This window comes from Leptonychotes weddellii, chromosome 14 (assembly GCF_054177405.1).
Source record: "Leptonychotes weddellii isolate Sample4059 chromosome 14, ASM5417740v2, whole genome shotgun sequence".
In the NCBI taxonomy this organism is placed as follows: Eukaryota; Metazoa; Chordata; class Mammalia; order Carnivora; family Phocidae; genus Leptonychotes; species Leptonychotes weddellii.
Genome location: NC_138382.1, coordinates 37,009,271 through 37,034,782, shown reverse-complemented (window position 1 = coordinate 37,034,782; position 25,512 = coordinate 37,009,271). Strand labels below are relative to the sequence as shown.

General features: G+C 38.2%; 2 long non-coding RNA genes across 2 annotated transcripts in view; one reads left to right on the top strand and one right to left on the bottom strand.

Annotated features, from left to right (window-relative positions):
• The window catches only part of LOC145717028 (uncharacterized), a 560,651-nt gene that overhangs the window by 193,388 nt on the left and 341,751 nt on the right, over positions 1-25,512 (top strand). The gene's annotated exons all lie outside the window — the stretch shown is intronic.
• Positions 1-25,512, bottom strand: part of LOC145717027 (uncharacterized) — a 245,233-nt gene that overhangs the window by 207,151 nt on the left and 12,570 nt on the right. Inside the window, exon 3 of the long non-coding RNA XR_014140002.1 lies at positions 20,258-20,370. This is a non-coding gene — a long non-coding RNA (uncharacterized LOC145717027). The remainder of the gene's footprint in view (positions 1-20,257; positions 20,371-25,512) is intronic.

Sequence of the window (25,512 nt, the reverse complement as noted above, 5' to 3'; positions counted from 1 at the left end):
TTTCTATTCTAGGTGAAGGAAATCAATTTCCAGTGCAATAAATTATATTAACTGAAAAACAATGTATGCACAAGTTTATAGAATTTTTGTCTGGAGTTGGAGTCTACAGTTTTTGGCAAATGTTCAAAGTAGTTCATGACTCCAGAAAGTTTTAGAATTGCTGATCTAGAGAAACAGTTGCAGTAGTTACCCTTAAGGCAGGCAATAAATATTATCCTTGAACCAGGATGTTGATGGACATTGGAGGCAGTGATTGGGGTACTGGGCAAGTGCATGGTGTCCAGTCAGACTATTCTGCAGCTTGAATCCTGCATTATATCCTTTACCTCTCAGCATTACTAAGTAGAATTAAAATCCTCATAATAGAACTGAGTTGCCTCCAAGAATTTGTACCTGATAAATGCCATTCCTCCTCCTATCAGGTAAAGATTCTCTTCTGAATGTAATTTGGGTTAACTTGACTGCCAAGAGCAATGGGTACTTAAAGCCCCAAGTTCCACATCATAGAATACAATAATTTCAACTGGGAAAAAATTTTATGGTTTTCCATTAAAAAAAAAATAGAGTAAATCTCTATCACAGAGACTAAAACAGAGAGTCTAAGAACTCATGAGGATTAGGAAAAAAGTCAGCTTTCTATGACCTTTTGAGTTTGTCTACCTTGAAAATTAACACTTAGAAGCTTTTAAAAACTGAAATGTGAGATTGTGGTCAAGTTCAAAGGAAGGAAAATGAAATTCAAGGAAGGGTTGATTTTTCTGTGGGAAATGCCAGTTCAGTCTGCATAACCTCCAGGTGTTAGATGAGGCCCCTGGTACAAGTGGGAATAAAATAAAAAATAAGGTTGAGATGGTTTACTTGGTGTTGAGAGCTACATGTGTGTTATTTCATCAATAAATACTTCTTAAATAAAACCACAGCTATCTGATTCCACCATCCAAATCTTCCCACTAGGAACATACTATCTCTTGAAGCTTTCTGATTCCAAACAACTTTATTTTTGTTTTGTTTTTTAAGATTTTATGTATTTATTTGAGAGAGAGAGAGCAAGAGAGAGCACAAGCAGGGTGAAGGGCAGAGGGAGAAGCAGACTCCCCGCTGAGCAGGGAGCCCGATGTGGACTCCATCCCAGGACTCTGGGATCATGACCTGAGCCGAAGGCAGACGCTCAACCGACTGAGCTACCCAGGCACCCATCAAACAACTTTGTTTGCCCTGACTCGTTCCAGGTCTCTGCATTACTCATCAAAGGGGTCTTCTCCCCAGACAGCAGTGGGCAGGAGTGAGAGCCCAGGCGCTTCCAGAGCCAACTACCTGCTGGGATCTCCCGACAGTCCCTGTTCCTATATGCCCCAGGGTTTGATTTGCCTTCCTGTTGCCACATACTGAGTTTCTCCACCCGGTCCCAGCCATCAGATTCTACAAATGGGCCTGTCGCTAAGGGAACCGCACCAGGGAACTGCCACCACCTTGACATTAGTCCAGTAAGATTGATTTCGGACTTCTTGCCTCCAGAACTGTAAGATAATATGTTTGTGTTGTTTTAAGCCACGCAGCTTGTGGTCATTTGTTACAACAGCAGTGAGAAGACACTTGTTAAGATGACAATCTTCCAGGGGCGCCTGGGTGGCTCAGTCGTTAAGCGTCTGCCTTCGGCTCAGGTCATGATCCCAGGGTCCTGGGATCGAGCCCCGCGTCGGGCTCCCTGCTCTGCGGGAAGCCTGCTTCTCTCTCTCTCCCACTCCCCCTGCTTGTGTTGTTTCTCTCTGTCAAATAAATAAATAAAATCTTTAAAAAAAAAAAAAAAGATGACAATCTTCCTAAATTGATTTTCAGATTCAACAAAATCCCAACATGATTTTTTTTTTTTTAAGAAACTGACAAGCTGATCCTAAAATTTACATAGAAATGCAAAGGAGCTTGAACACACTAAAAATGGCTCAAGGGACTTTGGGGAGAATGATGGATATGTTTTAAAACTGGATTTTGGTCATGGCTGCACAACTTATAAATGGCTAAAAATCATTGACTTGCACTCTTAACATAGGTGAATTTTATGATATGTAAATTATACCTTAATAAAGGTGTAAATAAAATGTATGCATACTTACAAGGAGGTGTAATTGCTTGTACATAATGCTTTTTACATTTAAAAACTGTTGACTCTAGATGATGAATGAATCTAAAAGAGTTCAGATGATCTACTTCCTCAATTTTTCTTTGTTTTTAAAAATGTTCTCAGTACAAGAATTCTTTGGATTTGTCATTTATTGCAATATAAACTAAATTATGGAGAAAGAAGATGAGATCACTGAATAATACCTTATACTACTGTATCATATTAAATATAATTTTAAACCATTACTCTGATGCCTGCCTAACCGATTTTTAATAATTTAAAAGTCTTCATAATGTACAGGCATTTATTTATATAATCTCGGTAGAGCATTCTTATAAGGAATTGAGAACCAGGCCCTTACTCAGAAACATAACCCTATATTATAATATTGATCCTATGAGAGAAGCAGGTTTTATTAAGATTTAGATTTTGGGCCTCTTCTCTGAGAAAATAACCTGCTGGGAAGTTTAGCCAACTGCTTTTAAAATTTCTTCACATGTATCAGCTCTTCTTTTCCCCCACAACAATCCTTTAAGAATTTTGTGTGTCTAAATCCATTATAGAAACATTCACTTTAAATATCCTTGATTGTTGATGAAATATCACATCAGTGTTTTGGTCTTCACAGTTTAGACTGGTGCCTGCTATGTTTACGTCTTCTTAGAGTCATAACATTCCAGACATAGAAGGATAAAGATGTTTGCGTGGTTGCTTGACAGAAAGTCTAGAGCCCAAAAATAGACACATTTTTATGCTATAGGCTATACATTGGTGAGTACATTTTATTGTCACTCATATTCACAACTATTTCATAATGAATTCCATTTTAAGAACAGACATAAATTGGGGCACCTGGGTAGCTGAGTTAGTTAAGCAGCCAACTCTTGATTTTGGCTCAGGTCATGATCTCGGGGTCCTGGGATGGAGCCCCAAGTCAGGCAGGCTCCGCACTCAGCAGGGAGTCTACTTCAGGATTCTCTCTCCCTCTCCCTCTGCCCCTCCCCCCACTCTCGGGCACACACGCGCTCTCGCTGTCATTAAAATAAATAAATAAAAAAGAATAGACATAAATCTTTTTTTTCCAATGTTGCTTTACCTTTCTAATGAAACATTTGCAAACTACTGTTATAAATGTAATAATAGTGCAATGTTCATTAGCCAATGTGAACAGAATCTCATCATACGCACATTTAAATTAACTGAATTTAATGTTATAACCTCAGCAAGATAACACTTTTTTAAGCTAAAATACTGCAAAATATTGCTTGTATACTTACTATTATATACTTTACATTAACAGAGACATTTCACAGGTACACAGATGTGTATCTGTACAGAATTTATTCTATACATACTTAATGGGCAATTAAGAGATTTTTTTTTAACGGTACTCTGGCCCTAATACTAGTTCAGTTTTTTCTTGCCTTACTTGCTGACTTTAGTACCTAATCCCCAAACAGAGCAGATGCAAGACTGCACTACCTGGAAAACCTCCTCTGATACCCACCCTGCCCCTGGGGTCTCAGCGCCCACTTGATGCCCGCTAGGCCCCTACACATTTTTACACACGCTACTTGGCTAGGGATGCAGCTGTCTCTTTCCACGTCTGCCTTCCCCACTAGATTGTGCTTCCCTTGCATGCAGAATCCATGTTTTATTCATCTTTGTATCCCCAGTGCCTGAGACATCCTTGGCACTCAAATAAATATAGCCTTTGAATAGCTGCTAGTCAGAATGCAGATTATTCAGGTCAACGTTTATTAAACATCTGCTGATCGATAAGTGCTCTGGTCAAGTAGGGAACACAAGAATGAGTGGATCTGATTCTGTGGACTGTAAGAACTTGAAGCATATCACAATTTAAAGAATCTTTTGTGGTTAGAAGACTTTTACATTTTTTTGATCTCACCTACTGCCCTTTAAGTGAAAGTGTATGTAACATATTTAGAAAAGTGTTTAAAATATTTGTTTGTCATTCTTATTATCTATAATTATATCTCTATAGTTTTAAATATTAATAATAGATAACTCTCCCTGGGGCCATTATAAGTGCTTTACATACAATACTGTATATCATTTACACTCAATACTTCATATACATTATGTATATATAAATAATTTATATACAATATTTTATCTACATTACAATATATCATTTATTCTCCACCCAATTACTCCCATTTTGCCCATTCTATAGACGAAGAAACAGAAGCACAGAGAAGCTAAATAACTTGCACAAGTCATTTAACATAGAATATGGAAGAGCCAAAATTTTAACCTGCTCACTTTCTCCCCTGAGTTTTAGCATAACATTTTCAGCAAATCTACAATTTAAATCTCCTCCTCTGTACACACAAAAAATTTAGTGTTATCAAGTTAACTTACATCTAAATTCAGAAAAGTCCCTTTGTTCTGAATAATTTAAATAACAATGTCAGGGATTATAACACAATCTGATCCCACACAAGAACGGCTGTCACAAGGGAATCGCTGATAGCTGACAAATTTGAACCGCAGCTTCCCATTGAAAAACAGAAGTCTTTGGAAATCCAATTGAAAGCTGGGATCAAGCCTTGCAGGCAACCCAGGTTGGGAGCTCCTTCCATCCAAACATAAAATGACCAAATAATTAGTGCAGGCCCCATGAATTCACTATCTCTCTGTTCTAAGCAAAGTAGGCTACTTGTTTACTGGCATGAAGTGAAAAAAGGAATTACTCAAAATAAATTAATGGGGATTAGGATGGTGTGCAAGGGCTGACATGGGACTAGCAAAATATGTGTTGTGCTTGCCTGCTGTGTAAGCTCCGAGCTTCTCTGCCACTATGGGTCATTCTACTCATTGGGGATGTATTTATTATTTTTGTAATTGAGACCTCAAAAACACATACATGTAAGGGCAGTTTTTTAAAAATCTGAAAAGAGAGTAAGTCAGAGAGAGGAGGAAGAGATTTATATCAGCAACCACTGAGAAAGATAGGTTAATGCGACCTACTGACCTACCGAGTTACATTTAGCACACTGAACTTCTTGGCAGCCAAGGCTAAAAGAGAAAGAGTATAAATTATGTGATTCACATTATCTGATACAAGATAGCAGTTTGTTCTTTTGGGCACACAAAATTTTTCCTAACATTCAATTCTACAAGAAACTTCCCTCAGGGATATAAAAGCAATGGGCAGTATTAAAGGAACAGATGGGACAGCAGTTTCGTAAAAGAGGCAGAAAGTTCTATTGTTTCTTATCTTCTGAATCATTCTCTGTTTTCTCACATCTCTGTTTACTTGCAGCTGTGTAGCATTAGCCCCTTCCCCCCAAATAATCCAATGTAACAATTGTGTAATGTCAAATAATTAGAAAAGCCATTTCTCCCCCACTAAATTATCTTAAAATCATATGAACAGAACCCAAGCCAGATCTGCGTTTCTGTTCCAACATTTAATACAAGTGGAAATTTCTGAACAAGAATTTAGGATGCCATGAACTCTTCAAGGGCAAGGACTCAGTGATTAGTGAAGTCCCAAATGAATAAACACATATTAAACCACAATTCTCCAAAAGACATTGCACTAAGAGCTATGTACACTATTTTTTTTAGACTTTGGGGTTTTATGGAGGACTATAATCCTTCATGTCTGGGGGTACAGATATAGAGCTCCTGATTTTGCAAATTTTATCAAAGAAAGATTTCAGAAAACCCTACATCTATTATTACTATAATTTTTAAAAAGATGGAGCATATTAACACAAGTATAGTATAAAGGGCATAACTTCAACATAAAGGACGGTCCTCTAGCTTGAATATATTAGCTTTGTAAAAACTTGGCTACGTAATTCCTATTTTTTCCTCTTTGCTGCAGACTGGTGACAGCAGCTACGTATCTCTTCCTCAAACTTCCCTATCACTAATATTCTAATCCTATTCAGTGTCCTTTATTGACAAAGCTTTAGTGTGAGCTGGCAAAATATATCATATATATATATATATCATATATTATATATATATATGTAGGACCCAGATCTAATTTCACAGAGCAGGCAAAAAAGTTGAATTCAGAGCTGAGAGGCAATGGGTTGATAGCTGATATAAAATCCTCCATATAAACCCTTTTCACAACCTGTCATCTCTCCCTGACCCTGCAAAGCTGTCTTGGCCTATGCACATTGAACAAACCAGGGACACCTCAAGAGCTTCGCCTTGCTCTTCTTTCACCTGGAATGCTCTTCCCCCAGATAGCCAGACACCCCTCACCTCATCCAGGTCTTTGCTCAAATGCCCCCCTCTCAGTGATGGCTTCCTTGGCGACTCCAACACCCCATACCCCTTCTCTGCCTTATTTTACTCCATGACACTTATTGACATATACTGTAATGTACATATTTTACTTATTTATCATGCTTATATTTAATGTCCTTGCCAGAAAATGACCTCTGCAAGAACAGAGATTTTGTCTGTTTTGCTCACTGTTGTATCCTCAGCACTTAGCACACTGCCTGTCTTCAGAATGGGCACTTGCTAAATATATGTTTAATAAATGGTCTTAAGTAAAACTTAAATGTTTATATATATTTAAGTCAAGGGTAATGAAAAAGTATATGGTTCCCAAAAAATTAAAACATACACCCATGAAAAGACTTGTACAAGAATGTTTGTTGCTTTATTCACAAGAGCAAAACACTGTAAACCATTCATCTGTCCATCAACAAGGGAACTGATGTATATTCTTACAATGGAATGTACTCATCAACAAAAACGAATTAACTACTCATACACCAACAACATGGATAATTCTCGAAAACATATTGAGCAAAAGAACCCAGTTACTTTTAAAATGTACATACTGTATGAGTACTTTTATATGAAGTTCTAAAATTGGTAAAACTAATCTATAGTAATAAAAATCAGAGTAGTATTTGTCTAGAAAGAGGGGAAAGGAATACAAGGGTACTTTCTGGGATGATAGAATGTTCTATATCTCAGTTGTGGTGGAGGTTACCAGGAATACACACTTATCAAAACTCAGTGAATGACAAACTTAAAATGAGTGCATTTCATCCTATGTAAATTTTACCTTAGTGAAAAACTCAGTCATAATCTGATTCAAAATAAACACAAAAACAATCTGTAATCCCAATTTGATGATAATCTGTTAATTAAACAAGGACAATGCATAGATTCTTTTATCCTAAGTTTACCAAGAAAAAACAATTACAATTTGAATGGCATATCTTGGCCCTAAATGGCTTATTTGGGAATTAATAATTTTATTTCAGAAGGAAGATAAGTATTTGGCATATTGATGGTTTGAGATTTTTTCCTCACTACTGGAAGTTTTTGTATTATAAACAACTTTCTTTTCTTTGTATTATGAACAACTGGATAAATTTTAAGATAATACTATGTCTGCCAAATTAAAAATCATTTTTAAAATTCATTTGGGGAAATAAAAGGTCTATGAATCCAATGTAATTGAGAATCCAGTGACATTTGCAGCACTACAATTGTTCAGACTGATTTGATTTCAAATTTATTTGGGAAAATGCTTTAAAAACACATGCTTTTTTTTCGAGTTTCAAAATACCTCATAAGTGGTTCTACTTTATGAATTAGTAGAGAGGAGAGATGGAAGACACAGTAAGAGTGGTGGATGAGTTTTAAAAGAGGCATAGAAAACAATGGACTTGACAGCCTCTTAACTATAGGAAACAAACTGAGGGTTGCTGGAGGGGAGGTAGGTGGGGGGGGGGGGGAACGGGGTGAGGGGCATTAAGGAAGGCACTTGATGTACTGAGCACTGGGTGTTATATGCAACTGATGAATCACTGAATTCTACCCCTGAAACTAATAATACACTATATATTAGCTAAATTGAATTTAAATAAAAAATTTTTTAAAAAGAAAACAATGGACTTGATTTTTACTCAGACTGCTTGAGATATGACAAGGAGAACTTGAATGGTCTTCTCTCTGGGCAGCCAGACTAAAATACATAAATGTACTTGATATAGCTGGTGACTGGAATTCATATAATCAGGCATATGCCAGCCATTTAATGTCCTTTGCTTTGTTCTTTGGCTCATGGGTCAATGCCAAGGTCCTCAGAGTCCCTATAATGTCCAGTTAGGGAAGGGTAGGAGTCTGAAGTCCACTGGGTCTAGATGATTCACTGCATTGCAGAACTGCTCAGGTGAACCTTACAGGGCCTTACTGGGTCCTAGAACAAACAGAAGGCTCTTTGGAGAGTCCATCTGTTTCATTCCACCTGAGAGATCCTAATGTAGTTGGGGGGGGGTGAAGTTTCAATTGGATGATTCAGGGCCCAGCTCTTACTGTGTAATGTAGTGTAAATTATTTAACTTTTCTAAGAGTTGGCATCCTGGTTTGTAAAATGCCGCTACTAATAATACTTACCTCACAGCGTTGTGGTGAGAATCTAATGAACTATTGCATATCAAAATCCAGCACAATGCCTCATGACAAGTAAATACATAAAGTGTTATTGTAAATATATGTTAATTAATTTTAAAGATCTTGGATTCCTGAGGGATTCCCCAAAATAACTTACTTTTTCTGGGGCAAGAATGTCCTGGCATACTTGAAGCAAACACAGTATCTAGCAGATTTCTTTTAGCCATAAAACCCAATATTTAAGATAGAGCATGTTTGTAGGCTGTGCTCACAGCAGTCTCAAGGCCTCCGTGGCAGTCCTGGGAGGTGCCTTGGCACTCTGTTGGAAAACTACTAAAAGACTTCTATCTCCATCACAGACCTGCTACCTCATCACTCATTGGCTCCTCCTGCTGGGTGGTCAAGGAAGCCAATTAGGTCAATAATATCCTAGATTGTGGTAACAAAGCAAATTAAAAAAAAAAATTGACCCTGGAAAATCCAGATACAATAAAACTCCAAACTTTAAGTAGTAAAAAGAAAAAGGAAAAGATTATATTCGAAGAATTAAAGAAAAAAAGTTATAATTTTATAAGAGAGAAGAAAGAAAGAAAAAGAAAGGAAGGAAGGAAGGAAGGAAGGAAGGAAGGGGAAGGAAAGAAGGAAGAAAGGCAGTCCCTGAGCTTTCTAACAGCCAAGGCAAAGTGGGAAAAACTGAAGATTTCTTAAGTTCCATTCTCCGCTTAAAATACATTGACCAAATTGTAGAAGAGACAAGCATTTTCCTGCTCTCATTCTCTGAGATTCATTTCTCAGGTAAATGTCAAAATAAGAAATATTAAGCAACATGATGCATCCTCAATATCAAGTTTGAAGTGATTTTTTTTCAATGAAATGATATTCTATATTGCACATATGGCCCATTTTTGTCCCTACTCAGTCCTCATTAAAAACAAATGACACCGGGCGCCTGGGTGGCTCAGTTGGTTAAGCAACTGCCTTCGGCTCAGGTCATGATCCTGGAGTCCCGGGATCGAGTCCCGCATCGGGCTCCCTGCTCGGCGGGGAGTCTGCTTCTCCCTCTGACCCTCCTCCCTCTCATGCCGTCTCTCATTCTCTCTGTCTCAAATAAATAAATAAAATCTTTAAAAAAAAAAAAAAAACAAATGACACCATCATAAGTGATAATTCTATACATCTAGTGTTGCAGAGAGGTGGTTCAAGTCTACATGGAGATAGTCAAAAAAAGAGCTGAAGTTCAAGGTTCTGTAGATGAAGCTGTTCAAGATGAAGGTAATTAAGATAGAGGATAATAAAGAATTGTGAAGGCAAGAAATCAGAAGGGCCATTAATTTAGATGAAATTGAAATACCTTACCAGTTTGTGATCCAGATGATAAAATCTAGTTCTCAGAAATGAAAAGACTTTCTAAGAATTGTGCAGATGGCAGAATCAAGAATGGGGATGGCGGGGGGGGGGGGGGGAGGTGCTAAGAAAGTGACCCGAAGAAATATATGGAGTGCTTGCAAAGGCCAGGCCCTCTACTAGATGCTCTTCACAGTGAATCATGGACTCCTCACAAACACTCAGCATGGTCTTACAGTCTCTGAGAAGTGGAGGCAGGTGTCAAGCACATTTGTGCTCCAAACTGTGCTTTCGGCATCCCTCCATGTGAGCCATGGAAATGACGCTATGGGTCACTGAGGAGAAGGGGGGAGGGGAGAGGGGAGTGAGACAGACACCCACAGAGAAAGAGAGAGAGAGAGAGAGCATGCGCTAAAAAGTGGCACAGAGGACCAAAAACCATGCAAACCCTCACATCCTGTGAGTTTCAGGTACATCAAGACAGTGTGGTCTCTACAATGAGAGCTTTACTGGGAAAGTTGGATATCGGTCCTTCTTGTGTAGAGACCCAAAAAAGTGAGAAAAGAGTTGAAGATGAAAAGGAAGGGTAAGAAAAAGAGTTTGGGGAGAGGACAGCAGGCAGTGTGGGAACTACCTGGTAGAGAAAAGGGCTGCTGAAGGTCCATCAGTGATCCGGAAGAAAAATTGTTGACTCCGTTAAAATGACTCCACGCAGACAGCAAATAGAATGTTGGCAGAGTCAGGGCATTTCTGGTCCTGAGCAGCAGACCCTCCCCTTTTTAGTCCTCCCCTCAGCCCCCTCCTACCTTCAGCAAAGCAGCTGGTGCTGGGTTACCTACCAACATCTTCTCCCCTCCACATACCCACCCCCTCAGGCAATGTGTTCTTTTATGACACCTGATCACTTTTAAAATTCCTTGCCATCTGTCCAATCTTATACACTTCCACTAGATCTTACCAGTTTTTAAAACTTGGGGGGGGGGCAGGGATAAGACATGATTTGCCCAATTTCCATGTGAATCTAGATATGAGCCCCTCTCATTCATGAATTTACACTCACAATTCTTGGAAAACAACTTCATTTCCTGTTTTTTTTTAATATTCATATTCTGCTTTATGGAGGTTAAATAAAACCATCTACCAAACAAAGTGCCTGTACTTCTGCTTGTAATTGAATCATAAGACCATTTGTACATAAAAAAATAATAATACCAACCATCATAAAAAGCAAGCTGGGGTTGTTAAAAATTAATCCCTTGCTGCTATCATGAAGGACAATGAGGACGGTTGGACAGCAAAAGGACATGCACATGTGGAAACTGTTCAGATGAGACTTGGTTTGCAGAGAAAAGGGCGTCGGCTGACAGCAATAGTCTAGACATGTCTTTATAGATGGGTGATTCCAGAGTTCATAGAATCCTCTAAGGAAGGATGTTTAACCCGCAATAGGAAATTTTAAGTAGATGACTTCTCTTCACACAGCTAATAAGCAGAAGGGGTATCTCCAGGGGACAGGAATGAGGAACTAGAAAATATCACCCTATTCCCTTGATAGTAAGACAACAATTTAATAAGAGCTTTTGGCTTGTTTGTTGGATATGGGGGAGGGAGGAGGAAGAAAGCAGAGGGAAGGAAAACAAAGAGACACTACTTAAACATGCCTGTTGAATATAAGCCATATTCCCATTTCAGAAATGTCAAAATACATGAAAATGTGCATCTTAAAATCAAGAAAATATGTTAATAAAGCTAATAATATCTTTTGTAAAAAGTACTTTTTGTAAACGGTAAGTATTTGCTCTTTCTTCATGGTCATTTGAATGTCCCTGTTAATCTTGTAAAGTCCCTATTAAAGTACATACTTTGAAATATAGGTTAAAATTTAGAGACTTGGTGGAAACATAATTTCATTTATTACATAATCAATCTCTTACATTTGATAATCGAGTCTTAATTATAATATGAAATGGCAAAAGGGTTATTTTAATCTTTTAAGATTTATTTATTTATTTTGGGGGGCAGAGGGAGAGAGAGAATCTCAATCAGACTCCCCACTGAGTGCAGAGCCCAATGCAGGGCTCCATCTCACAACTTTGAGATCGTGACCCTGAGATCATGACCCGAGCCAAAATCAAGAGTTGGACGCTTAACCAACTGAGCCACCCAGGCACCCCAAAAGGGTTCTTTCAAACAGGCAAACAATGTAATTACAGTTTCCTGAGGTATTCTATATATGCCAAATTTCATATGTATAATAATACTTCATATGGCCGTTATAAAAATTAATACATATAAAGTGTGTGTATATATATATAAAGTGAACATATTATACATGTATAAATTCACTCATTGGGAACAGGTTTGCTCAAAGATCTTCACCTAATGATCAGTTGAACCCACTTTTGATTGGCTATTTATCTGTTTTTTTTGTTTGTTTTTTTTTTTGGGAGAGGGGGAAGCAGGCTTCCCACTGAGCGGGGAGCCCGATGTGGACTCGATCCCAGGACCCTGGGATCATGACCTGAGCCAAAGGCAGACGCCCAAGGACTGAGCCACCCAGGCGCCCATTATACTCTCTTTTGGCTCTTTTGGGCAATTAACCTCTTAGTGCAGTTTGAAATGGCCAAGATAAAACCAATTCTGGTTGGGTTCTCGGCATAATTCACTACAGTTGCTTCTTCTATTTCTATTGATGCATTTGTGGAGTGATACAAACCAACAGACTGAACCGAAGATCTAAGAGTGAAGCTACCCTAATCTGGGTGCACTCTAACATAGTAAGCCCGAGAAAGTGCAGTCTTTTCTGGATTATTACTTTGAGAATGTAAATTGGGCATCTACACCATAACGGAGCTGCTGCTTCTCCAAACCCTGTACACCAGATGTGAAATTGTTATGTTACTACTCATCACAAACAAATACATTCATTCTACAAATATTTATTGAGTGCCTACTATTGGTTTTCATTATGTTTGATGCCAGTGGTACACAATAGTGTGGCAGAGATAAGTAGATGCCACCAAAACTTCATGCTCCCTCTTCTAGTGTTGAGGTGCTCCTACAAAGAAGTTATATGTCCCCAAACCCCCTTGCACCTTAGGTGCGGCCATGGGAGCAGTTCTTATCATCAGAGTACATTTGCAAGTGATACATGTCACTTCTAGGTCAAGGTGATTTTTTTTTTTTAAAAATTTTATTTATTTATTTGAGGGAGAGATCACAAGCAGGTAAAGGGTTAGAGGGAGAGGGAGAGGCAGATTCCCCATTGAGCAGGGAACCCGATGTGGGGTTCGATTCCAGGACCCTGGGATCATGACTTGAACCAAAGGCAGATGCTTAACCAACTGAGCCACCTGGGCACCCCTGGGTCAAGGTGATTTTAAATGGGTGCTTTCTCTATCCTCTATTCTCCCTCATGGAAGCAGAGGACTCTGAGGTCCTAGAGGACAGTAGAGCTATAAGATGGAAAAAGCCTGGCTCCCTAATAACCACGTGAGGGAAGCCACTCACCAACCAGCTGGGAATAAGGAGAATTTAACTATGCAAAAAAGAGAAAGAACGGCAGAGAGAAAAGCATGTATAAGGTTTCCCTCGTAGGAAAGTACATATGTGAGGGACTAAAACAGACCAGAATGTCCCTGCTAATACCAGCAACTGGTTGCCAAATACCATGTAAGTCATTGGTGTGGGGGGGGGGGGGTGTAACCTTTGGGGCCATCAAAAAACAAAAAATTCTGATTAAGGTTAAAAAAACAGAGCGAAAAACGAATGGATAATAACATCTGTCCCAACACGGAAGTCTTTGGTACTAGTTCTGCTCTATTACCCATTACACTGGCTGCCATTGTTGTGTACAGATCCTTATGTTTTATAATTCAGTATGATATTATGAACTTGAGACACTGAATGTTCAGAAGGGGGATACCAAAGAACCTATTTGTTCAGAAAATGTTCAAAATCTGATAAATACATATTAGAAAAAAATCTAAATATGTTATATTTCCTTTAATTTGGAAGATAAAAATTAGTCTTTGCATGGGCTCCAAGGAGTCTATAAATCTCCTGAAACTGCAAGCAAAAGTCTATGGGTTTTGTGCAGAGATGCCTTTTTCTAGGGATAGGTTCCACACACATATCTGATTTTACAAGATTAGAAGTAAATGGATTAGTGTCTGAAATATTTAGAAGTAAGGCAGAGAATCAAACAGTCCAAATGATGCCAAGAAAAAATTAATGAAGTGCTGAATTTTAAGTGACTAGTAATTAGGCGAGAACAGGGTTTAGGGAAATTGGCCCAGGGCCCATCCAATGAACTAAGCAACCTTCCAGTTATTATTTCATTGGTATAACCAATATATCCTCAGAGGCCATATTTTATTTTCTGCAACAAATTGGAAAAGGAAAAAATCAGAGTTAGAAATATTAAGTGCCTTTTTCAGAATTTGCAGGAAAATCCCAGGCCCCCTCTAGTTACTGCTTTTTGCTCTTAACTGGCTGATTATTCCCATAAAATTGAAATGGGTGCCAAGAGAGCTCTTACCCTCAAAATTTAGATGTCATCTCTGTGTTAGAGCCCAATGTTTGCAGTGATTAACTTAATAGGGAAGTTCTCTCACATTAGCCAAAATCTATATTCTGCTCTACCTTGAAAAAGAATGAACATTTTTTCAATGTTCATTCAAATTGCAGACCAATCAGTGTGAAAGATGATCTTTTAGAATTCTCTGAGTTTTCTTTTCACCACATTTCAGGACTACATTGTCTAACTGCATATCTGACATAATTAGGAAACAGTTTTCAGACATGATTTTTCCAGTGTTCATCACAGTTATGCTTCATCTCTGTTTTGGAAACTTAGATATCATTTGCAAGATCTTTATAAATAGAGGATTCATTTTTTTATTCCACATACAGGACCTGCTGCTAAACTTACAAAGAGATGCCTAATGTCTAAATGGTGATAGTACTTTAGTAAGTACTTTAGTAAGAGGGCCATAAAAACGGTCAAATTCTGGCATGGGTGTGTTCCGGAAACCCACTGACCCTCATGTGGGAAGACCACTCCCCACAACCCACCCCAGAACTATAACTGACTTCCACTATCCACTTTGGAATACAGCACAAGTTGTTGACCCTGATACCCATTCTTCCTATCTTTCCTAAGAATGGCATCTTGATTTTTAGTTAGGCATATTATTACTCAAAACTTTTTAAATTACCTTTTACTATGTAGAATGTGACCATATGATAAGTCTGAACAAGATATTGATGGGTATGATGGAATGGCTTATAACATAGCAACATTCCCACTAAGAACGAATTAGCACAAAATAAGCAAACAACAAATATGTTTAAAGTCATTAAAGGACTGCTAAAGCAACCAGAATTAGAGGGACTAAGATTTTGGAGAGCAAGCAACAATGGAGAGGTGAATTGAGCATCTGCAACTGCTTTTTCTCTGAGGGTATATGTCCATTTGGAGCTAGGGCAAGAGGCTGAGAACCTAGGCTTTGCACACACAGAGGGCTGCTGAGGGCCGATAGAGAAACAAGTAAAGATTTTGGTGGTTTCATGGGGCCAGCGAGTCAAAATTAGAGACATCATAAGACAAGACAGAGTGTGTGTTGGGAGGGGAGTGGGTACAGAGAAGTAAGCCTGACATGCAGCTGGTTTATTCCTTTAACTAATTATCAAATTCTGAAACTACACAGTGCAAGAGGCTAAGAAGCTAAGCAGAAAGAAAGCCTCTGGAAAACAGAACAGAGTTTTAGCTAAAGGTCAAGGATTAGAGTTCAGGGCCTTCTGGAAAGAAAGGCCCAGAGAACAGGTCAGGCCCTGAAGGGCTAATTATAGCTTAAGAGCAGAGGAGAATATAGGTAGGTAGGGACTTACTAAAACTACAGAGCTCAGTGCCTAAATGAAGTGAGATAATCAGACCCAATTCTTTTTCCCTAGAAAGGAAAATGGTGAATACTTTCTGGAAGGAGCTAAAATCATCTGGGGGCTATATAGTAATAAACGATGTTTGGCATTCAATAAAAATTATTACACATGCCAAGAGACAGTACAATATGACTTAAAATTAAGGGAAAAAATGAGGTAACAGATGTAGGACCACAGGTGGCTCTTATACTGGAGTTACCAAAGATTTTAAAATAGCAGTGACTAATACATTAGACAAAACAGATGAAAAACATGGAGAATTTCATCACAGAATGATAATAAAAAGAATCATTGTTAGGGATGTTCCCTATAAGCATGTTTTACTTTTGAGTTTAAAAGAAGAAAAATGGGGGCGCCTGAGTGGCTCAGGAAATTCTAGGACTGAAAAGCCCAATACTTGCAAACTCAGGTTTACCAGCCAATTAGAGATAGCAATAAAGGGGATTACTGGGGCGCCTGGGTGGCTCGGTCGTTAAGTGTCTGCCTTCGGCTCAGGTCATGATCCCAGGGTCCGGGGATCGAGCCCCACATCGGGCTCCCTGCTCTGCGGGAAGCCTGCTTCTCCCTCTCCCACTCCCCCTGCTTGTGTTCCTGTTCTCGCTGTCTCTCTCTGTCATATAAATAAATAAAATCTTAAAAAAAAAAAGAGGATTACTGAGGTGGAAGAGAGCTTGCTAGGCAATATCTAGAGGGAAGCACTAAGAAAAAAAAAGGATTAAAAATTTACAAGAGTATAATACACACATAATAAAAAACCAAATGTAAATATAATTGGATTTCCAGAAGGAGAGAAGAAAAAATATGAGAAAGAAAAAAAAAAAAAAGGCGAGATCATGGGCAACTGATTTTTTTACAAATCAGCTAAGAAAAAAAAAAAGCATATTACCTTCAAAAACAAAATCAGAACTTAAGTCAGAAGATAACAAGATGACATCTTGAAAGTGATGAAAGGAAATAACTTTTTTTTTTTTTAAAGATTTTATTTATTTATTCATGAGAGACAGAGAGAGAGACAGAGGCAGAGGGAGAAGCAGGCTCCCAAGGAGCAGGGAGCCCGATGCGGGACTCGATCCCAGGACCCTGGGATCATGACCTGAGCCGAAGGCAGACGCTTAACGACTGAGCCACCCAGGCGTCCCGAAAGGAAATAACTTTAATGAAGGGCACAACACAGGGAATATAGCAATGGTACTGTAACAGCATTGTATGATGACAGATGGGAGCTACCCTTATGAGCACAGCATAACATATAGACTTGCACACCTGACACTAATGTAACATTGTGTGTCAATGATATTTTAACAAAAACAAGAGAAAGAAAAGGAAATAAGTTTAAAACTAAAATTCTATATTTAGTAAAATTATCCTTCAAAAATTAAGGCAAAATAAGGAAGTTTTCAAACAAACGAAATGTAATTTTTACCAGAAAACGTGTACTAATGGAAGTTTTCCAGACCAAAAAAAAAAAAAAAAATTATCCCAGAATGAAACACAAAAATGCAAGAAGTAAGGGAGAACAATGGAAAGGATAAATAAAACTACTGAGAATACAAAACAATGTCTTTCAGGGCTTTAAAATAAGGTTAATAGAGGGATAATTGAGTTAAGATGATCTAAAGGTTTTAATATTAGGAAAGTGGTAGAAAATAATCCATATTAGACTATAATAAATCAGGACTGCATTATGAAATCTCATAACTTCTAAAGAAATAGTGAAAGGATAGAAAAATAACAGTTGATAAAGGGGAAAATGGAATGATAAAAATTGATTACTCCAAAAGAAGTCCAGAAAAAAAGAGAAAAAGAGAAATAGACCAGTCAAATAGAAGTCTGACATATATTAAAACCAAATATATTAGTAATCAGAGCATATGCAAATGAACCCATTGCAAATTTAAGTTTGTGATGTAGATGAACCAAATGCTCCAAATATTTGGGAAGATATGCAGCAAACTGCTAACTCTGGCACCTCTGCGGAGTGAAAACTGGGGAAAAATAAGGAGACTGATTTTATTTTCCAAAATGTTGATTGTTAGGAATGTTCCCTATAAGCATGTTTTACTTTTGAGTTTAAAAGAAGAAAAATAGGGGCGCCTGAGTGGCTCAGTCGGTTAAGCGTCTGCCTCCAGCTCAGGTCATGATCCCAGGGTCCTGGGATCAAGCCCCGCATCGGGCTCTCTGCTCAGTGGGGAGCCTGCTTCTCCCTCTCCCTCTGTATACTGCTCTGCCTACTTGTGCTCTCTCTGTCAAATAAATAAATAAAATCTTTAAAAAAAAAAAAAAGAAAGAAAGAAAGAAGAAATATGTGGGCGCCTGGGTGGCTCAGCAGGTTAAACGATTGCTTTTGGCTCAGGTTATGATCCTGGAGTCGTGGGATCGAGTCCCACATCGGGCTCCCGGCTCAGTGGGAAGCCTGCTTCTCCCTCTGACCCTCTCCCCTCTCATGCTATTTCTCTCTCTCTCTCTCTCTCAAATAAATAAATAAAATCTTTTTTAAAAATTAAGAAATAAATAAAAGAAGAAAAATGTGATATTTTATATACCTATTTAGCCAAATATTCTATAAGTTTTATCCATTTCTTCCTGTGGACCTCACACATTTCTTGCTAAGGTTATCCTTAACATTGCCTATTATATGGTTTAAAAAATTATTGTGGTGAGATCTCAATGTCCATTTTGTTTTCTAACAAGTTACTGGTTATATAAAATAGAGCTATGAATTTTATCATGGTTTTTCTTAGAACCAGCTACCTTACTGGATTCATTAACTGAATTAACACTCCTCTTTCAAATATTAGGATATTCTATCATCTTGGGATACACAAGTACTCCCTCTTTCTACTTTATTATGAATGTGTATAATTCTAACAAACTTTGAAACCCATTGCCACCTGCGACCATTAAAGCTGATCAGTTCTTCATGTTCTCAATACAGTTCCTAGTTTTTCTTCCCTATTTATACAGTTTTTTAAAAAAACATCTAGTCTTTATAGACAGACACTTTATTAATAGATTAGATAAAATGCCTACAAATATGAACTTCATCTGCTCCACCAGATGCTCACCCTCACACACTGAGTTCCCTCTACTCTGGATATCCATGCTCCCGTGATTTGTACCTGGTCTCCTGGGACTGTGCCTTGCCTAGCTACAAGGGCTCTTGGAGGAGGTGGGACAATCCTGGTTCCAAGCCAATGTCCCCTCATCCTCAGAACCTCCTATCTGCAATTCAGGCCTTCCTTACGGTGCCCTACTCACTCAGGGCTAAATTTCTCTTTGTTGCTTCTTAGGATCCCAGCCACAGTCTGGTTTTTTATGGCCCAGGGGCATAAAATCAGAGTTTCCCAAAGTGTGAAATATTCTGGAGGCTGTTGATTAGCATGCCGAGGAAATAATTTTTTTGCCAGGTACATGTTTTCAAAATCCTTAAAATTTTAAAGTTTTTATTTCTTTGTATTCTGTTATATCTCAGAGCATTTAACCTGTTCCTGTGTAATAGAAAAATCCAACAGGGTTTGGTGTCATTTTAAAATTCATTGTTGATGGATTTCTTTTTTTTTTAACATAAGCATAAGGAAGGAAACCAAAAACTAGCCAATCACTCTATCCCCCAGATAACTCCTGTGAACATTAAAAAAAAACAACAAAAACTGTATATAATTGGAAAGTAAGTAACAGAAGAATGAAACAAAAGGTGAAGAGTATACTCATTAGCTAATTTATTTGCAGATATGTAACTAGTGGTCCTGAGGGAACCAGAAGTAAAACTCAGATGTTGCAGTCTTTGGAGGTCCAGCCCCTCTTCAATAAGCCCTCTTTGTGGTCTGGATAGTGTTAAAAAAAAAAAAATACAAAAGGCCCCAAATGGAGTCACTTGGGCTAAGCCCCTATCACCAAGCCAAGACTTACTACCTAACTTAATTATATTCAACCTCTCCCAGGAGTGGAAATTTATACCAGTCAATCTGGAATTAGCTGATCAGCACTAGTAAAGTAATCTGCCTGATAGACCCCTGCCATCCCCCAAAAGAAGATGACCTTGCCTGAAACCATCTGTGTTTTGTTTTTATAATTCCTTTCTGCCCTCTTGTGTCTGTAAGTCTTTCATTTTGTGCAGCTCTTCGCAGCTCCTTTCTATTTGCTAGATGGGATGCTACCCAATTCATGAATTGCTGAATAAAGCCAGTAAGACTTATAAAATTTACTCAGTTGAATTTTGTTTTTTAACAGTAGAAAAACCTTCTTAAATAATCTTGGAATGTTCACTTTCCACATTGTATCAGAAAACTCTTGTTTTAGAGATGTTAGTCATTATTCTAAAGACAAGGAGTTCTGTGGTCAAATACTCTTTATGTAAATGTCATCCATTTCTTTCATGGGTGTTCCAGTTTCGTTACTCACATGCCTTTTAAAACAGATTGCATGTGTGTCCTTCAGACTTACCAGAGATGAGAGAGAATACTGCAGTAGTTTCACAAACATCTGTCTAATCTGGTAATGCTGACACTATCGTGGTGGTTTTATTTCAGGCACCTACCAGCACCATCTATATTTAACTGTAAAAAAAAAAGAAAAAGAAAAAGAAAGAAACTATTTCTTTTAGGAGTCTGAAACAAGATCTAGAAAGAACCCAAAAAGATTACTCAGTATAATTCCCCATCTATAGGGAGTCCTTAGGTAGCAGAACCCAAATTTATCTACCTGCATTTCCCCCATAGCTCCTTCTATTTAGAATTTGCTCTATAAATGTTCTCTGAATTGACTGGGAGTCCTATCCATTCAGAATGGATGACTATGCGTTAATGATTTTTCAGGTGGTCATGCTGTTCATCACACAAAAAAGGTCCTGAGACCCTGACTCTGAACAAATGAGGAATCAGAGTCACGATGTTGGAATGGGTATAAAGTAGCCCTTATGCAAGGAACTCCAAGTACTTTACAGTGTCACAGGGCAATCATTTTTGTTTAAAGCAGAGGCCTCTGGGAAACAATCTGAGGGTTTCGGAGGGGAAGGGGGTGGGAGATGGGGCAGCCAGGTGATGGGCATTAAGAAGGGCACGTGTTGTGATGAGCACTGCGTGTTATATGCAACTACTGAATCACTGAACACTACATCAAAAACTAATGATGTACTATACAGTGGCTAACTGAACATAATAAAAAAATAAAATAAAATAAAAAATAAAGCAGAGGCCTTTCAGTAGCCATAGAATCAGAGGAGGTGGGGGGCCTGTCTGCAGTTTGAAATGGCAGATTTTCTCCAATTACAATCAGCTTTTAAAATATTTTCATATCCAGTTTTATTCAAATATGCCACCTTTGTAGTTATAGTAACCCTGTTATATTTAGATTTGGTTGCAGCTACCAGTCTACTTGAGCCATTCATTTTATGCTCCCTCCTAAATGCACCAGGTTTCTCTCCCCTTTGTTCTTTCTAAAAGAATCCACTCTTGCGCTCTTTTCTTCTAACATGTTGGTTCACCCTAAAGGATGTGAGAAAAGCAAAATAAAATATCATATTGAATAACAAAATTAAGAAACAGCTTTCTAGACTAACAGGAAAGGCAAGATGATGTCACTGTGTTCAGATATATGGCAGGAGCTAAGTTCTTACATATATTTCAAACCTATAACATTCCTTTTGTCCCTTGTTACCATAAAGATATGCCACTTAACTGACTTAAATTCCTGAGATTATAAATGGTCCCATTTGGGTTATACAATTCAAGGGTCAGACCAGTAAGATTGTTTCCAAAAGAGGAGAGAATCCAAATGCTAGAGAGACTTTAAGTCCATTTTCTGTTTGTTTGTTTGTTTTTTAATTTATAAAAGAAAAATTTCAAATGAGATAGAAGACATCATGTAAAATTAGCATTTTCCCCTGTATTTCTGTTTTAGGATCTGTTTTGACATCTGATTTTATGTTTACAGAAACGGATTTTTGAATCCATTCTATTTAGAAACAGGCATCAAAATTCAGAGCAGAAGAAACCTCAGTTTATCTCATCCAGAGCCTTTATTTTGCAGGTGAGAAAACTGAAGCTACAAAGAAATGAGGGACCTAATCAGGGTCATACATCTAGATAATGGCTCAAGTCAAGCCCCCTACTCCTGATTTGTGTGTTCTTCCCGTGACATGCCCAATCTTCACACCATGCTGATTCTACCACATTCCTTAAAACTTTAAGTTTCAGAATTTTATATCTTGCTATGATTTTTCCAGATAAGTAAATTTTAAAATAAAATTAAATAATACTCTTTAGCTTAAATTATCCTAATATCGATAAACAGCACACCCTTTCTAATTTCATCTAGTTTAGCAATCAAAGATAGAATGAAATGAGGCAAAGAAAAAGTTTTGATTTAGTTTTTAGGAGGAAAAAATGGCATGCATGCATTCATTCATTCATTATACAAGCATCAATTCATTGTGACATTTTAGATAAGACAATTTACTGGAAAGCTAATACATCTTAAGCCTCAGGGACCCACATTTGCCCAGGCCTCATCTAAGATCCTATGACTAAAAAAAAAAAAAATAAAAAAAAATTCTATGACTAAGTTTATATTCTTTTTCTTAGGTCTATGAAAGTGTTTGAACTTCAGGCTACATAATACCTGGATCTAACAGTGGAAAAAAAATTCTCAAGCTCATAATTTGGAGGCATTTGAAGGCAATCATTCACCAAGAACTAATCATGGTATCCTAATTTCTTTTCCTTTTTTGATTGCTTACTAGGTTAGTACAAGAGATTGAAATCACTCACTCATGTAACGTGATTATTAAGATCCTTCTGTGTGTCAGGATCTGTTCAAGGGTTTGGGGATAACACAGTAACAAAGTAACTGTCCTCACAGAGCACACAGTACAATGAAATTAACCATATATATTTTTATTTTGAATAAGCTTCCTAAGATGTATTTTTGAATAAGATGAAGTTATGTGCTCTTCATGATAACATTACTGGGTAGATTTCTTATCAGGGGAATGGCCAAACATTAAAGAATTGATTAATGGATTCATGTACACTTGGATAGCAGTCTCTAAAAGAATAGCACAGGGGATGTCAGTCAATGGCATTGCTTTATTCAATTATTTTACCAACAATCCAAAATGTAAAACACAAGCATCCTTATTAAATGTACAGCCGAAGAGTGTAAGTCAATATGAGGAATGACAAAATCAAGACTTGTCAATATTTTCCATGAAACGTAGGTGGGCTTTCATGCAAGGCTATTCCATTATCGACAGCATTATGTCCCTTTATCACATTATGTTGACAGGTGTCAAGAATAATATGTTTGTATGTATTCAATCACTGTGAGAGTTTGCCAAATTAATATGTCAGTTTTAATAACTGAAACATTTCTTTCTTATAAAGTTCAAGAAAGTACTGACATCTCTATTACAATGTTATTTATTAAAATGAAATCTCCAAACATCTGACAATAATTAATGTAATATACCATATCAACAGAATAAAGGACAAAAACTACATGATCATCTTAATAGATGCAGGAAAAGCATTTGACAAAATCCAATACCTCTTCATGATAAAAAACACTCAGTAAACTAAAATAGAACAGAACTTTCTCAACCTGATAAAGCCCATCTGTGAAAAACCCACAGCCTGCATACAGTCAATGGTGAAAGACTGAACACCTCCCCCTGAGGCTAGGAAAAGACAGCTCTTGCCACTTCTATTCAACATAGTCCTGGAGGTTCTAACCGAGATAATTAGGAAAGAAAATGAAATAAAAGACATCTTGATTGGAAAGGAGGAAGTGAAACTCTCTATTTCCAAATGATATGATCTTGTATATAAGCTATTCCAAGGACCCACTAAAAGACTGTTAGAACTAATACACAAGTTCAGCAAGGTTGCTGGATATAAGATAATATACAAAAATCAGTTGTATTTCTATACAGTAGCGAAGGACAATCCCAAAATAAAATTAAGAAAACAATTCCATTCATAATAGCTTTGAAAAAAATTAAATACTTGGATTAAATGTAACTAAAGAGACATAAAATATGTACTCTTAAAAGCTACAAAAAAATGTTGAAACAAATTAAAGAAATTAAAGAAGACCTAAATAAATGGAGAGAATTCCCAAGTTCATGGATCGAAGGACTTAATATTGTTAAGATAGCAACACTCCCCAAATTAGACTACAATTCAACATAATCCCTATCAAAATCCTAGGTGACCTCCTTGTAGGAATTCATATGGAAGTGCAAAGGACCCAGAATAGCCAAAACAATACTGAAAAAAAACACTGTTGTAGGACCCACACGTCCTTATTTTTCCACAACATCAGATGTTCTAGACCACCATTCATTGTCAGTATCATTTCTTCTTCACTAAATAAAATTCTTCCTCGCTAAAAACAACTGTACATTTTTAAAATATAAATTTAATGGTATGTGTGTTACATCTCAATAAAGATGTGTTAAAAACCCTAGTTCTCCAATTCATTCCAAATGAATTTTTTTCATTTCTCAAATATTTAACTACCCCCTTTCACAATTTCTAATAATGGCATAATTCCCAAACTATTTTTTAGCTCTAGCACTACAAGCTGCCAACTGAGGTGCAAATATTTTTCTAATTTTCATTATTTCATTTCCCTTATCTTACAAAATATTGGCTAATTCTCTCTGATGTTTTTTGATGAACAGTAGTAAATATAAAGTTATCAAGAATATATATATTTTGAGGGGAGGAGCAAGATGGCGGAGGAGTAGGAGACCTGGATTTCGTCTGGTCTCAGGAATTCAGCTGGATAGGGATCAAACCATTCTGAACACCTACAAACTCAACAGGAGATCGAAGAAAAGAATAGCAACAACTCTCTGAACAGAAAAGCGACCACTTTCTGGAAGGTAGGACATGCGGAGAAGTGAATCCCAGGCGATATTCAGGAGGACAGACAGTGGGGGAGGGGGCCTCCATTGGCCGCTTCTGGCAAGTGATAGAGCCGCAGAGCACAAAATCGGAACTTCTAGAGGTCGGCTCCTCTGAGGGAGGTAGCTTCAGTGGCTAAACGGGGGGGTGGACCCTCGCGGGACAGTGTGGTCTCAGGACCCTAGGGGTCACAGAAAGACCAGGAGTGGCTGAGTGTGGCAGAGCTCCCAGGTATCTGAGCAGGGAAGCTGGCTGCAGAGACAGAGCCGAGGCACGGGCTCTCAGCTCAGAGTTGCCATAAACTGTGATCCGCAGCACAGTCGGGCCACTGCTCCTCCAGCAGGGACCCAACAAGCGGCAGATCTGGGGAGACTCCCCTTCCTCCCCCGTGAGGAGCGGCACAGGAGCGCACTGCAGGGATCTGCTGGGTTTGGAGACTCCACACCGAGTCGGGTACCAGAGATAGAAACGCTCGGTCACAGGCCAGGTGAGCACGGAGTGCGGCCAGAGACCGGGGAGACGGGAGTGACTGCTTTTCTCTGGGAGCGCACTGAGGAGGGGGGCCCCGAGTTCTCGGCTCCTTCCGGGTGGAGATTGGGAGGCCGCCATTTGCACTCTTGTCCTCCAAAGCTGTACCAAAAGCTTGCAGGGAACAAAAGCTCCCGAGAGCAAACCCCAGCAGATTACTTAGCCAGCAAGGGCAGGGCAATTCTGCCTCCCGCAAAGACATTTGGGAACCACGGCAACAGTCCCCTCCCCCAGAAGATCAGCAAGAACAGCCAGCCAAGA